This window comes from Callorhinus ursinus, unplaced genomic scaffold (genome assembly GCF_003265705.2).
Source record: "Callorhinus ursinus isolate GAN/ISIS: 27379988/994484 unplaced genomic scaffold, GSC_fseal_2.0 scaffold61, whole genome shotgun sequence".
NCBI lineage: Eukaryota > Metazoa > Chordata > Mammalia > Carnivora > Otariidae > Callorhinus > Callorhinus ursinus.
In genome coordinates this window covers 4,768,726-4,780,349 of record NW_027397123.1, presented here as the reverse complement: position 1 = coordinate 4,780,349, position 11,624 = coordinate 4,768,726, and the positions used below count along the sequence as shown (strand labels likewise).

At 50.4% G+C, this 11,624-nt stretch overlaps 1 pseudogene; it reads right to left on the bottom strand.

The window, feature by feature from the left end:
• Window positions 1-8,355: 8,355 nt before the first annotated feature.
• Window positions 8,356-10,549, bottom strand: LOC112810582 (glutaredoxin-3-like; annotated as a pseudogene).
• Window positions 10,550-11,624: the final 1,075 nt, after the last annotated feature.

Sequence of the window (11,624 nt, the reverse complement as noted above, 5' to 3'; positions counted from 1 at the left end):
ATCGAGTGAGAGAATGGTGGGGAGCGAGATTGAGAAGGATATTGAGAGACAATGAGCAAGAGGGGGAGAGAGAAAGGGAGGGCGGTTGAATTAATTGAATGAGGCCAAGAGAACCTGGTGTCCTTTCCCCACTCATTCCTACAAAGTGGGGTGCCCCCAGAGCCAGGTGATTTGGAGGGCTCTCAGCCTCAGAGACCCTGTGGAGGCCAGCCCACAAACAGAAAAGGCCCAAATCCTGTATTTGACTGTAGGCCTGGGGTGGGGGTGTCTGCGATGGTGGGTTCTGGGAGTGGGTCTTGGGCTTGGGGTGCCTTCACGGTCCTGAGGGAGCAGGGGATGGTGTTGACCCCTCCTGGTCAGTGTTTCCTGCTGCTCTCTGGCCAGGAAACAGATGAGAGTGTGCTGAGCTACAGATGAACTTGAGTGCCTTCTGTGGGCTTGCTCTGCAGGAGCTAGAAGGGGTGGGCAGTTGGGGCAGTGTTCATGGGACCTGGGAGGGGCAGGGCATGGACACCCATGGAAGCAGAATTCTGGAGAGCAACGTGGGCCAAGGAATGACTTGGGGTCAGTGGGCTAGTCTGTGGTGCTAACTGACGCGTGGGGCTTTGCTCACCACCAGCTTCTCCCACCTCAACCCGCATCTCGCCTCTAGTTAGCAGATGCTCCCCAGGAGGGGTGAGGGCTGCAGCAGCTGTGGGGGTAGGAGGAGGCTCCACCTGCAGGGGCTCTAGCAGGGCTGTGGGTTGGGATCTGAGGGCAGGTCTGGGAGTTTGCTGGTGACCTTCCACCCAGGGCCGCTCTGGAGGACCTGGCCGTGCATGGTGTGTGGGTGTTGGGGCTCTGCGCACCCTGAGTGGGCATGGGGGTTTCCTGGCTGGGAGAGGGGTGCATGCTCTGGCTGAGATGTGGGGCTCGGAGATGGGAGGGGTCGGTGTGGCCCAGGAGGAGGTGGGGAAGCTCCTCTGGAGCCATCCGGGGAGGGATTCTGTGTGACAGTGTCTCCTGGGGTAGCAGGCCCATCCGGAGGCAGTGGACACTCACCAGGTGCCTGGGTCCTGGAGACAGAGCCCAGGGAGGGTGTGGGGTCCCGGGGAACCTGGAGAACCCAAGAGGGACAGAGCTGGAGCGGCAGGGTGCCTTCTCTCCTTCCATTTTTTTTCTCTGGCCCTGAGCACCCTGCTGGGCTGCCCTCCCAGAGCCTGGGGGTGGGGGTGTCACAGTTGACCTTTTCCTGTCCTGCAGGGGACATGGGGCCCCCCCGGGCCTCCCTGGGCTGGCGGGACTGTGGCCCTGAAACATCTGTACTTGGCAAGGAAGTGGCCAGCAGTGGTGCTGGTGTGCCTGTCACATGCTCACCTGTCACTCCTGTTGCCCCACAGCAGTGCACTTCCTCTCCACACCTGTGCAGGTGCACCCGCGTGCCACACCACCTGCCCTGTCCACGGGGTATGTAACTGTCTCACAGACTCCACCTCCCGGGCCTGAAGCTGCTAGCACGCATCTGCCCAGGCACCTGTGTGACGCAGCCGGCTCACTTCTCTGTGACAGTGCCTGGTCCATCCGTGTCCCTGTCCTCGGTCAGCCTTGCGGACCCTGAGGGTGGGGCTTGAGTCCAGGAGAGGCATTTCAGCAGGCCCAGTGTTTACTCAGCCTGCTTCAATCCCAGATTGTTTGGGAAACACGCTCTTCCCCCTGAGCCAGCCGCAAGCCTCTTCTGCTGGGCCCTCTGCCTGGGGTCGATTTCAGCCACTCTCCGCTGTCCTTGCAGCCAGACGGGGGCGTCGAGTCTCGGCCTTCCCAGCTCGGCTCAGCTCTCAGCTGTCACCCACCATGTGGTTGACTATGACCCTGCGGAGGGGGCCTTCCTCCAATGTGGGGAACAGGTCTTACGGGGAGTGATGGATGAGGCCCACTGGCCGAGGCGAGTGTGCAGAGAAGGCTCTGTCTGTGAGGAGACAGACTGACCAGGCCAGTACCACATGGACTGGGAGGCAGAGAGGGGATCCACCCTGTCATGTATGGGGGTCAGGAGCCACTCATGTGGGTGAGGAGCCCCACGGTCCTAGGGGAGGACCACAGGAGCCCTGGGTGGGAGTGGTGGGGTCTCGCTGCTGAGTCGGGGGAAAGTTTGCATTTAGCTGTGAGGTGGGCCCACCTTCCCTCCCTGTCCCCTTCTTTTTTTCTTCTCGCTCTTCTTATTTATTTATTTACTTTTAAAGATTTTATTTTAAAGTAATCTCTATGCCCAACGTGCGGCTTGAACTCACGACCCCAAGAGATCAAGAGTTGTATGCTCTCCTGACTGAGCCAGCCAGGCGTCCCTCTCCCTTCCTTAAAAAAAAAAAAAAAAAAGTATTTAAAGACTGTTATATTTGGTCTGACTGGGGAAAAAAAGAATAACTCACTGGCTTTTGGACTGAGCACCTGGGTGGATGTATTCCCCGTTCCCTGGAGGGGAAGGTGTGGTAGAACAGGTTCCGTGTGGGAGTGTAGATGGAAAATTCTGCTTTGCCATATGGAGGCAAAGGACAGGCACCACTGTGTCTGTCACGTGGAGCAGGCAGTTGGATATTTAAGTTTGGAGCTCAGGGAGGAAGTCAGGGCTGGCGATTGAGAGGTGTTTGAAATCATCGCTGAGATCACGGGGAAGGAGGGTGAGACAGAAAAGGGAAGGGGCCCCACATCTAACTCCTGGCAAAGGGGTTGGAGCAGCAGTGGCTGGTGAGGTGGGCTGGCCGGGTAGGGAGGGTGGATTAAGGTGGCATCAGAGAAGCCTTGCAGAAAAAGGGCAGGGTCTGCAGCAGGGGCTTTGGAAAGATGGAGATCACCGTGACCTGAATAAAGCTGTTGCAGGGCAGCAATGGGGCACAAGTAGGCCGGAGCCCCCTGAGCTGAGGGACGGAAGGAAGAGGAAGCATCAAGAGTAGCCAGCTCTTTCAGGTGTATTGGGAAGAGGTGCAGCAGGGGCAGGGGACTTGGGGCAGGGAGAGTTCTTTTAGTATGCGGAGGCCTGTTTGAAGCTCCCTGCCCATGTCCGTAAGAGCATGTTTCCCCCCTGCCATGGGCATCCCAGGGTTGTCTTGCCCACCAGACCCCACTCTCCAAAGCGACAGGGTGTGGGACTGCAGCAGTCACAGCTAGGTCCAGCCCCTCGTCCAGCATCTGGCTCCAAGGATGCTGGTGGATGCTGGTGAAGGGAATGGGTCGGTACCCATAAAGCACTGGGCACACTAACAGGTGCATAATAAATGCTCAGTAAAAGTGAGTTACTGTTGTCTGGCGGATGGGGAAGCCGCTGAAGATGGGGTGGTAACAGTTCTAGAGGCCACGGTGCCACCAGGGAAGCCTGGCCTGGGGGTGCTGCCTCCAGGTCCCGAAGGATGGAGGGGCTGGAGGTGCCCAGCAGCATCAGGCACGCCAGCTCCGGGAGTCAGTGCGGCAGCCAGCCCCGGAAACGGATCACATCACCACCCAGGAGCTCCCAGCTCCAGGGGAAACCAGGAGAGACCCTGGAGGGAGGGGCTACCTAGGGAGAGGAGTCATTTATTGAACCTCACCAGGATGGTGTGTCTCTCAGATTCATCATCCCCCAGCCACCATGACGCATACGGAAGGTGCCAACAACTTTGCGCTGACTGGGGAGGCATCTGGTGGTGGCTCCATGGAGAACCTGAGCCAGAGACTGGTCACCGGGGGCCCTCTTGACTTCCTGTCGGGCCAGAGAGATGTGGATCATCCCTGTGTGAGGAATGCACAGATTCTCTTTTCGACCAGCTCGATGTCCCTGAAGATGCGTGTCAGGACGGCAGACGCTGTTGGCGATCTTCAAGCAAATGAACGAGGGTGACCGAATAGCTGCAGACAAAGCTAAAGGAGCCAGACTGGCAGAAAAGCTTGCGAGGGCCCAGGCTGCACCGAGATCCTGGATCCAGAGGCAGCTTGGTACCCGAGGGAACACAGCCCATATAAATGACGACAGCCGGAAGTGGACAATGAGCCGAGGAGGGTGGAAAACTGAGTGCACTCTGCCCGGGTGCAGCTGGGCCAGCTGCAGACGACCAGCCTCTTTAGTGCAGCCTTTCACATCTGGCACAGAGGACACTTTGGTACGATCAGGATCTTCAGACCGGGTCGCCTGCCCACTGTCCCTGGGGGCACGGAATGAGGTCAGTGCTGCTTGGGGCCGGAAGGCGTTGGTGCTCTACTCCCTGGACGGGCAGATGGGTCTGAAGTTTCAGAGGTACCGACTTGCCCCCTGAGGAAAGCATTCCATTCTGGAGCCTCTGATGGACCAACAGAAGTTGCTGCGATTGTCTTGTTCTGGAACTTCTGACCACGTGATGGTGGCTTTCTGGGGCGCTGTGCAGCAGATCAAAGAGGGAGGTGGAGAAAGGGAGATACCCATTTTCGTCTTCCTCACAGGAAGGCAAGATTGAAGACCCAGGAGGCGGTGTGGCTTCAGTGCCATCAAACCCGTCTAACCCCGATGGAACAGTGGCCCGAAGTTCTCCACTTCATGCTGGCAGATTTTAAGTGGGGTCTGGCTTGGGCATAGTTTTGTAGCAAGACTTCCTTTTTCTCCTTCGATGCCTGCCCCAAAAGCTTTGTGTTCTGTTTGCAAAAATAAATGTTTTGAATCCCATTCAGATAATATCAAACAGCATATGTTTACAATACTAGAAAAGAAAAAAAAAGTCCACAAAGCCGCTTTATTTTAAAATATTGGAGGGTCGGTTCCGGAAGTACAACCTGCCGTGTACAGCCATGTAGTAATGCCCAGTCTGCTCTGTTGGAGGCATGAAGTGGTGTTTGTTACTGTTTGAGACATTATGGGGAGGGTTAATTATTTGTAATGAAAGGTTTGCAGCAGCCTGAGAAAAAAGCAAGTTGCTGTTACTGCTCAGGTGAGCAAACGTAGGATAAGGCCATGTCTGGAGTTTGTACGTGGGTCCCTCTGTGGGACAGTGTCTGTGTCCCTTCAGCGATGCTATGTATGACTTTGCACATGCGTGGGCCCACCTTGTATCCTAAAACCTGCCCCTGCACAGCTGGGACCACCTGCTGGGAAGAGGCCACACGACCCGGAGACCCAGAGACGGGGCAGGATGCGTGAAGACCCCCAGGCCCCTGCTTTGGCAGTTCCAGGCAGACATTCGTCTGGCTCTGAGGTCACAGCAGTGTCCCTGACTTGGGTCAGCTCCCTCCTCAGAAGGGACCATCGAGCCAGCTGCAGACCTTCTGCAGACCTCACTGCTAGGACCATGTCCATTGGATGTCCCTGTGGCAGGTGGGTCTCCAGGGCCAGGGCCCTCTGAGCAGCCCTCCGTGCAAGTCCTCCCCTGGGTCTCATGGCCGTTCTGCGGTTCTCCCCTTCCTCCTGTGCTGCAGACGCTCCCTCACCCCGCGGTGCTGTGCTCAGCCCCCTTTGGTCCTGATTGTCTCCTTTCTCCATCCTACTCACAGCTGGGGCAAGACCCTGCCCTATGTCTTCATCAAGAGGAAATGTGGTCCTACGTTCTCAAACAGAAACTCACTGGTCTGCATTTGTCCATGTCTCCTTGCCACTGTCACCGGGGGAGTGGCTCATAAGCATGTTCGAGACCCCCCCCCATGTTCAAGCACGTTTGACAGTCTCCCTAGTTCCGTGCTGCTCTCCAGTTTCAAGTGGAGTCATGGTTTTCCTTTTCTTTTTTCCTTTTCTTTTTTTCTTTTTTTTTTTTTTAAGATTTTATTTATTTATTTGAGAGAGAATGAGAGAGAGAGAAAGCACATGGGGAGGGGAGGGTCAGAGGGAGAAGCAGACTCCCTGCTGAGCAGGGAGCCCGATGCAGGACTCGATGGGGGACTCGATCCAGGGACTCCAGGATCATGACCTGAGCCGAAGGCAGTCGCTTAACCAACTGAGCCACCCAGGCGCCCTCTTTTTTCATTTTATATTGACACATATATCATGTATGCTGAGGCTAGAAAACATGTAAGTACAATTTAAAGAAAACATGCCAGGGGATCTACTTCCTACCTTGAGAAAAAGAATATATATTAGCTGAATTCCACATGGGCCCTGCTCCGGGCACACCCCCCTGTAGTTACCCCCTCAGGCATAACCAGCCTGTTGAGTGATGTATTAATTACCCCTGTGCTTTTCTGTATTGTTTTGCCACCAGGTAGCCTTAAACAATTTATTGTTTAGTATTGAAGCTTTGGGACTGTCTTCTATTACTCGAATCACCCTGTGGGCTTTCTTCTGTGTTTACTTCTGCTCAGTCTCACATTTGAAAGATTAATGCATGTGTTTGTGTGTGGCTGGAGTCCTTAATTCTGATTGCCGGGTAATCTCCCATTGATGAGCATAGCGCAAGGGATGTAACCATCATACTGTCGATGGCTATTTGGGTCCTTTCTAGTTGATAGCTTCTGTAGAGAGCATATCTGTGTGCATTATTATAACTATTATCTTGGTTCATCTATTTAAGAATTTCTCTAGGTTATATGCCAGTGAGTCATATGGTATGTGTAATATTTCCTGTTCCTAGATACTGTAAAATCATTTTCCAAAGTGGTTGTAACAATTTACGTATAACCCAAATTCAAGAGCATAGCACTTTTACTCGCCTTCTTCCTTTTTGCTCTGCTGTGTTACATCTAATCTGTATTATATATGAATTCATCTATGTCACATTTTTAAGGATAAAATACATCATGAGTTTATACTAATACTTCCTTTATATATATATATTTTTAAAGATTTTACTTATTTATTTGAGAGAGAGAATGAGAGAGAGAGCACATGAGAGGGGTTAGGGTCAGAGGGAGAAGCAGACCCCCTGCCGAGCAGGGACCCCCCCCCCCCAATGTGGGACTCGATCCCTGGACTCCAGGATCATGACCTGAGCCGAAGGCAGTCGCCCAACCAACTGAGCCACCCAGGCGCCCCTAATACTTCCTTTTTTATTAAAGATTTTATTTATTTGTCAGAGAGCAAGAGAGAGAGCACAAAAAAGGGGAGCAGCAAGCAGAGGGAGAAGCAGGCTCCCTACTCAGCAGGGAGCCTGATGGGGGGACACGATCCCCGGGCCCCAGGATCATGACCTGAGCCAAAGGCAGACGCTTAACCGACTGAGCCACCCAGGTGCCCCTATACTGATACTTCCAACTCAAATTCAGGGTTCCAGCATTTTGACGTTTTTTCTCTCTCCTATGTTGCACATCGAGTGTTCTGTAACATCTGTGTTTTCTTCTAGGATTTTTATGGTTTCAGGTCTTACATTTAAGTCTTTAATCCATTTCGAGTTAATTTTTGTGAGTGATACAAGATAGGCCCCCAATTGCGTTCCTTTGCACGTAAATATCATTTCCCTGAGACTAGTTATTGAAGAGACCATCTTTTTCCTCTTGGGTGTTCATGGCTCCTTTGTCAAGTATTAGTGGACTGTACATACATGGGTTTATTTTATTTTATTTTATTTATTTTTTTTAAAGATTTTATTTATTTATTTGAGAGAGAGAATGAGAGATAGCACGAGAGAGAAGAGGGTCAGAGAGAGAAGCAGACTCCCTGCTGAGCAAGGAGCCCGACATGGGACTCGATCCCGGGACTCCAGGATCATGACCTGAGCCGAAGGCAGTCGCTTAACCAACTGAGCCACCCAGGCGCCCCATACATGGGTTTATTTCTGGGCCTTGGGTTCTGTTCCATTGATCAGTGTGTCTGTGGCTATACCAGTGCCACACTGTTTTGATCACTACAGCTTTGTAGTATAGTTTGAAATCAGGACTTGTGATGCCTCCAGCTTTCTTTCTCAAGATTGCTTTGGCTGCTCAGGTCTCTTGTGCTTCCATATGAATTTTAGGATTGCTTTTTCTATTTCTGTGAAAATGCCATTGGAATTTTGATAGTGATTAGGATTTAATTAGTTATTAATTACATTGAATTTGAAGATGTTTATTGCATTCTGTTTTTGGTGAAAAAAGCAAATTTATTTAGCACAACTTTTGGAACTACACAAAGTGTAACTGGGTAAGAAGCATTTTTCTTCCTTCTTTTTTCCCTTTTTTTTTAAAGATCTTATTTATTTATTTTTGTGAGAGAGAGTGTGCGAGAGAGAGCATGAGCTGGGGGAGAGGCAGATGAAGAGGGAGAGGCAGACTCCCCGCTGAGCAGGGAGCCTGATGCGGGGCTCAATCCCAGGACCCTGGGATCATGACCTGAGTCGAAGGCAGACACTTAACCGACTGAGCCACCCAGGCGCCCTAAGAAACATTTTTCTACTGCTAGTCCATTTCTGAGGACTAAGTCATGAACTGCTCCACTGTAATTAAATATTTTTTGCAACAGTTGGGTGCCAAGTTTAACATTCATTTATTTTCTCCTTTCAGTACAAGCAGTAAAGAACCATTTTCTTTCAGTTTCTTAACAATATGCGGATGTTCAACAAGTTCCTCTTTCACAGCTGAGGGTATGTTGGGTCAATTTGACTGAGCTTTTAATTGTTGAAATTCTTCATCCTCCAATATATCAAATATCTCATATTCAACACCAGTACTATTTAGTATTTCCAGAATTTATTAGCTGCATCCACATTTTGCTTCCTGTTGCTTTTCATAAAGAGCATTACAGAAGCTTTATTTTCTCTAATTTGGGAGCTTTGGGGCAAATTGTATCTAGTTCTTCAGATGTTTCTAGCTTCTTAATTCAATCAAGTCCTCCTGTGAGCTCTCCAGAAACAGAGCTGGGGACAGGTGGGCCAATTGGAATACGTTTTGAGGCCCTGATGAACTTCTTCATCTGAGAGGATATCAAAACTGCTAAACCAAAAATTGTGTTTGTTAAGAATTTCTGCCATCTGCTTGCTGAAACTGCAGCATGGTTCCTAAAGAATTCCTTTCATAAACAACATGCAAGGGGCAATAGGGGTGAATTTCTTCAGGCATAGGTTGAGATCTTTAGGATGCTCATTACCAGTGGGTGGAAAGGAACCTCCTAGGGGGACCTGGGTGGCTCAGTCAGTTATGCATCTGCCTTCGGCTCAGGTCATGATCCCACATTGGGCTCCTTGCTCAGCGGGGAGTCTGATTCTCCCTTGGCCTGCTGCTCCCCCTGCTTGTGCTCTCATGTGCTCTCTCTGTCTCTGTCAGATAAACAAAATCTGTAAAAGAAATTAAAAAACAAAAGGAACCACCTAGATGCATGTCCCTGAACTTTTTTGGTCAACTCTGGGGTATGTGCATCATCTAATTGGTCAATTTTCGGAGAATTCTTGAAAAACAGAAAGTTGGGGACTAATTTCATTTTTTAAAGATGTATCAGGAACAGCTTTAGCTTCCAACTTTATAGACGATACTTGGGGATGTTCTTTGGCTAACTCTGCCGTTACGATGTTCATCTGGGTATACCATGGTGCCCATGGTGCCTGAAAATAAAACACAGGAGGGACTTGGCTCAGGTGCAGCAGTTCCTCAAAATGCCAGGCTGAGCCAACCTCCACCGTGACCTCTGTTGCCTCATCAGCCCTGAGACCATGCTGCGGCCAGTAGACCGGATTGAACGTATATAGACTGGCTTTGGGTAGAATGGACATTTTAACAATATTCTTCTGAACCACGAACACAGGGTATCTTTCCATTTATTTGTGTTTTCTTCAATTTCATTTAGTTTTCAGTGTGCTAGTCTTTCATTACTTTGGTTAAATTTATTCCTATGTATCTTATTCCTTTTGATACAATTATAAATGGATTTTTAAATTTCTCTTTCTGACAGTTTATTAGTGTATAGAAACACAACAGATTTGGTACATTTCTTTTGTATCCTGCAACTTTACTGAATTTGTTGATCATTTTTGTGTTTTGGAGGAGTGTATAGGGTTTTCCGTATATGTCATCTGCAAATAGTGACAGTTTTACTTCTTTCTTATTTGGATGCCTATGATTTCTTTTTCTTGCCTGATTGCTCTGGCTGGGACTTTAAATACTGTGTTGAACAAAAGTGACAAGAGTGGGCATCTTCGTCTTGTTCCTGATCTCAGAAGAAAAGCTTTTAGCTTTTCACCATTGAGTATGATGTTAGGGGTTTGTTTCTTTCACTTCTGATTTTGAGTCTTTCTTCTTTTTTTTTTTTTACTCCAGCTAAAGCTTTAAAATATATCTTTATATTGGGGGAGAGGGAGTAGAAAAGAAAACAGCCCCTATACTGGGCTCTACTCAGTGGCAACTTTTTGTTCCGTAGGGTTAAGAAAGACTCTGAAGACATAAAAGTTGTTTGGAAAAATCCAGGTGTAGGTGCTTTGGATGTTGTTATGTGTAGAAGAGATGAAGTGAAGTGTGAAGGCCCCTTACGCCCTCCATCTTGTTTCAGATTATGTTATGGAACCCTGGAGTGGAGAAAGCGCCACTTTCATTCCTGCTTCTTAGGATAGTTGATGGCCACCTAGCGATAAAGAATGGTAAGCAGGAAGGGGGGGCGGAGCAAGATGGCGGAGGAGTAGGAGACCTGGATTTCGTCTGGTCTCAGGAATTCAGCTGAATAGGGATCAAACCATTCTCAACACCTACGAACTCAACAGGAGACCGAAGAAGAGAGTAGCAACAACTCTCTGAACAGAGAAGCGACCACTTGCTGGAAGGTAGGACGTGCGGAGAAGTGAATCCGAGGCGATATTCGAGAGGATAGACGGCGGGGGAGGGGCCTCCATCGGCTGCTTCTGGCAAGTGCTAGAGCCGCGGAGCACAAAATCGGAACTTTTAGAAGCCGGCTCTGCTGAGGGATGTCGCTCCAGTGGCTAAGAAGGGGGTGGAACCCTCGCGGGACAGTGTGGTCTCAGGACCCTCGGGGTCACAGAAAGATCGGGGGTGCCTGAGTGCGGCAGAGCTCCCAGGTATCAGAGTGGGGAAGCCGGCTGCAGAGACAGAGCCGAGGCGCGGGCTCTCAGCTCGGGGTTGCCATAAACTGTGATCCGTGTCCCAGTTGGGCCACTGCTCCTCCAGCAGGGACCCAACAAGCGGCAGAGCCGGGGAGACTCCCCTCCCTCCCCCGGGAGGAGCGGCGCGGGAGCGCACTGCAGGGATCTGCTGGGTTTGGAGACTCCACACGGGGTCGGGAGCCAGAGATAGAAACACTCAGTCACAGGCCGGGTGAGCACGGAGTGCGGCCGGAGACTGGGGAGACGGGAGTGATTGACTGCTTTTCTCTCGGGCTGCACTGAGGAGCGGGGCCCCGAGTTCTCGGCTCCTCCGGGCAGAGATTGGGAGGCCACTATTTTCACTCTGGTCCTCCAAAGCTGTACGGAGAGCTTGCAGGGAACAAAAGTTCCCAAGAGCAAACCCGAGCAGATTGCTTAGCCCGGACCGACAAGGGCGGGGCAATTCCGCCTCCGGCAAAGACATTTGGGAACCACGGCAACAGGCCCCTCCCCCAGAAGATCAGCAGGAACAGCCAGCCAAGACCAAGTTTACTGATCAAGGAGAACAGGAGAACTTCAGCGCTAGGGGAATACTGCATATAGAATTCATGGCTTTTTTTTACAATGATTCATTAGTTTTTCAAAGTTAATTTTTTTAACTGTTTTTTTTTTGAATTTTTCTTTTTCCCTTTTTCAACCAACATCTTATCAATCCCTTTTTAAAAAAAA